Source organism: Propithecus coquereli, unplaced genomic scaffold (genome assembly GCF_000956105.1).
Source record: "Propithecus coquereli isolate 6110/MARCELLA unplaced genomic scaffold, Pcoq_1.0 Scaffold188, whole genome shotgun sequence".
NCBI lineage: Eukaryota > Metazoa > Chordata > Mammalia > Primates > Indriidae > Propithecus > Propithecus coquereli.
The window spans coordinates 5,313,955-5,318,395 of record NW_012143634.1 but is presented as its reverse complement, the minus strand read 5'-3'; the positions used below and the strand labels follow the sequence as shown (position 1 = coordinate 5,318,395).

The following is a 4,441-nucleotide window of genomic DNA, read 5'->3' as shown; positions in this document are numbered from 1 at the left end:
TTGTCATTTATATTGACCACAGTGCCCGCTCTTTTTTCCTTATGGCCCTTTCCTTACCCTTCTTTCCTTTCCATTTCATTTTGGTTTTAATCCTTCATTACCCAGCTTTTCCTGGCAAATGTCCAAGACCAAACTGCATATTTTTCTAATCTAAGCCTTCTCTCTTTTAATTCTTCTTTCCTTTCTCCCCTTTGCCCCGGCTTCCTGAAAGCCTGCCTCCGGATCCACATTATGTCTCTATTTATGCCAATAACAAATACTTCATTTTCTGTTTTGAATAAATGGTGCTTTTCAGCTACTGGAGAACTCGTTTCTTCTTTGATAACACTTGTTTCTTCTTTGAAAACACTGTATTAGAAGAATCAGATAAACCCCTGTGATACTTTTAATGAAATATTTCTGCATTCTTGTCACAGAATTCCAAATATGTCGCATCACGCATGTTCCGAGCCAGACTTCTGACCAGATGCCCTCAATCACACACAGCCTGTTTATGAGTTTTTCTCTCAAATGTGACTTCAGATATTAAGATGTCCCAAGTGATTAGACTCGCCAGCAGCCTCCTAAATACTCAGCCAAAGAAACCTGATACTGTTGGGAGAAGCCGTTCGTTTGGGGAGACTATTTTGCAGTGGTAAAAATCAGAGGCCTCGTGTCTGCAGAACTTTGTTCACTTCTCAGAAGTCCTTTGACTGTGCGATATGGCGAAGTCTCTCTAAATCTCTTTGTCTCTCTCCAGCTGCAATATGGAGGCAACAAATACCCCATTACGGGAACTCTATAAGAAAAATATTACAAAATATCAACAAAATGCTTTGAACTTCTTGTATGTTTCACCACATTAGATCTGGCAGACCACTGTCCCTCATCCCAGTCCCTCACTCTGGGGCAGAGAACTGGTAGGTGTGGTTCAGCCAGCCAGAGGGCAGGGGCACTGCTCTTTGTGAACCTACTGGGGCTGGGGCACAATTGGGGCTGGTACAAACCCCTCCCTCCCAGGCCTGTCCCAGGCAGCCAGGAACATTTCCCTAGCTACCCATTATTTGGCACATCTGGGAACTGTTTTCTCAGAGGCTGTATATTCCTTGATGCTCAAGTTAATACGAGGTCAATGGAGAACAATGACAGAGAGGCAGCATGACATGGTGGTTAAGAATATGAATTTGGGGGAGGCTGAGGGGGGAAGATTGCTTGAGGTCAGGAGTTCGAGACCAGCCTGAGCAAGAGCAAGACCCCATCTCTACAAAAATATACAAAAATTAGCTGGGCATGGTGGTGCACACATGTAGTCCCAGCTACTCGGGAGGCTGAGGCAGGAGGATCACTTGATCCCAGGAGTTGAGGTTGCAGTGAGCTCTGATGACGCCACTGCACTCTAGCTGGGGTGACAGAGTGAGACTCTGTCTCAAAAAAAAAAAAGAATATGTATTTGGGAGCCAGATGCCAGAAGCCCTGAGTTTGACACCTGTCTTTGCCATGTGATAGCTTTGTGTTTTGTGATCTCAGGCAAGTTACTTAACTTCTCTGTGCCTCAGTTTTCTCATCTGCATGTTGAGAATAACATTATGAAGATTAAGCTAGTTAATATTTGGAAAGGACCTGCTTGGAACAGTGCCTGGCACATAGTGAGCACCCTAAAGTGTTTGTTAAATAAAAACATTGTTCCAAGGCCGGGTGCAGTGGCTCACTCCTGTAATCCTAGCACTCTGGGAGGCTGAGGCGGGAGGATCCCTCAAGGTCAGGAGTTTGAGACCAGCCTGAGCAAGAGTGAGACCCCGTCTCTACTAAAAATAGAAAGAAGTTAGCCGGACAACTAAAAATATAGAAAAAACTAGCTGGGCATGGTGGCACATGCCTATAGTTCCAGCTACTTGGGAGGCTGAGGCAGGATTGCTTGAGCCCAGGAGTTTGAGGTTGCTGTGAGCTAGGCTGACGCCACGGCACTCTAGCCCGGGCAACAGAGCGAGACTCTGTCTCAAAAAAAAACAAAATTGTTCCAATTCTAATGTTTTCAATGTTATACACTCTTGAAACTAATTAGGTAAGATATAACAAAGGATTGTTTAGAAAGATAGCCTTCTTGTCTCTATGGCATAAAGGATGTGGCCATGTGGAATATAAAATGTAAACATGACAAAAATAAAATTATTTAGGGAGCCGCCAAGCAGACCATCAAAATGACCCGGCTGGCAAGGTTTCACACTGCAAAACAATAACTTACTGATGCTTGTGCTGTTTATAACCGAAAGCAAGGAAGGATGACAGGGAGGGACAGAGGGAGACAGCAGTGGAGGGAAAGAAGAGAGAGAAGAAAAAAAGTCTTCTCCGATTTTGATTTCCTTTTTAAAAATGTAGATCCAAGATATTTACTGAGTTCTTGTAGGAATTTGGGAAGTGCGCCAGATCGTATTTGCCCAGTATGGCTGCATCAATATATGTGTCCCATCCCACGTGCTCTTCTTTCAATGTGACACTGACACCCCTTCCACCGAGGAGTGGGGTCTGTATTCTCTCCTCTGGAACCTGGGCGGAGGCTCACGAGTGCTCCGACCAATGGAGCATAGTGGAATGATGCTAACGTGACTTCCTTCCAAAGCTGGGTTGTGCAAAGGATACAGCTGCACTGCACACTCTCTCAGGGTGCTTGCTCTTGGACCCAGCCACCGTGCTGTGTGGACCACGTGGAGAAGGCCACAACGTGTAGACGTACTGGCTGACAGCCAGCATCAGCTGCCAGATACATGAGTGATTGAGCCTTCAGATGATTCCAGCTCACAGCCACAGTCTTCCCAGCTGAGGCCCAGACACCGTGGAGCAGAGACAAGCTGTCTCTGCTGTCCCCTGTCTGAATCCCTGACTCACAGAAACCATAAGAGATAATAAATGATTATTGTTGTTTTAAGCCACTAAGTTTTGGAAGAATTCGTTATGCAGTAATACATAACTAATACAGGAAGCCTATAAGAAGGTAAAGAGTAATTTCTAGGACATCAGAATTTTCCCATGGTGAATCCTATTTCAGCCTTTGGGGTCCCTACCACCGTGTATTTAACTACGTCCTGCTTAAATTAGCTAGTTCCTAAATCTTGTCAAATGACCTATGCTTGATTCAGGTCAAATTGTAATCTCTGAACAGGTGCTCTAGGTGGGGGTGTTGAAAGCCCCTCACAGGGATCCAGGGCTCCCCGACTCAGGCCACCACCCAAAGACTTGGAGCAGAGGAAGATTCGCAACTCGAGAGTAATAGAAGGGGCCTGCTGTCTGAAGCCCATCGAAAGCACAGCCAACAACAATCGGAACTCATTTCCCGCTATTTTTGCTATAAGTGCATATAAGAAATGTAAGAAAATATGATAAAAAACAGCTAAAAGGAAAAACCAACCAATCCTTCATTTTTCCTAATTAAATATACAAGTAATCCATAGTTCTTTTTAGACAAATTAAAAAGTAAAAATTCAGAAAAAAATTTAAAAGCTACCCTAATCCCACCACCCAGAAATAACCACTCATAATATCTTGGTGTATTCTTTTTGTTTGTTTGTTACTTTTATTTTTAATTGACAAATAATAATTATATATGTTTATGGGGTACGGATGTGATGTTCTGATACACGTATACATTGCGGAATGAGCAAATCAGGCTAATTAACGTATCCATCACCTCACATACTTATCATTATTTTGTGGTGAGACCATTTAAAATCTACTCTTTTAGCAATTTTGAAATATATAATACATTATTATTAACTATAGTCACCATGCTGAGCGATAGATCGTCAGAACTCGTTCCTCCTGTCTAACCGAACGTTTTATCCTTTGACTACCATCTCCCCTTTCCCCGTTAACCCCTACCCCTCAGCCTCTGGTCACCACCATTCTGCTCTCTGCTTCTATGAGTTCAACTTTTTGAGAGTCCACATATGTGAGATCATGCACTATAGCTTGGTGTATTCTTTAAAGAAATATTATATCAGTATTAGAAATTCTTTAAAGAAATACTATATAGGTATATATGGGGGTAACCATGCAAAACATTCAATTTTATATCCCACTTTTCTCACTTAACAATATATTTGTAGATCTTTCCATGTCAATAAATATAGCTCTACAATTATTATTTTAATAGTCACAAAGTAACCTATCGATTGACTGTACGGTATTTAATTCATTCAATTTCTTGGGAATTTTGTCATTTCTGCTTGCTTTCTATTACGCAGCCTTGCAGTGAACATACCTCTGTGCACACATATCTGATTATTTCTTTCTGATAAATTCCTAGAAGTAGAATTATATGATCAAAGGGTCTGAACTTTATAGGTCTTTCAACAGACAGCACTATGCTGCCCTCCAGAAAGGTTATGACAATTTATGTGTACGCCAGCAGTATATGAGAGGACTCTTGCTAACATATAGCTTTATTGTATTTTTTTTTTTTTTTTTT

General features: G+C 42.0%; 1 pseudogene; it reads right to left on the bottom strand.

Annotated features, from left to right (window-relative positions):
* Window positions 1-677: 677 nt before the first annotated feature.
* LOC105809039 overlaps window positions 678-4,441 on the bottom strand; it is a 97,965-nt pseudogene continuing 94,201 nt past the window's right edge.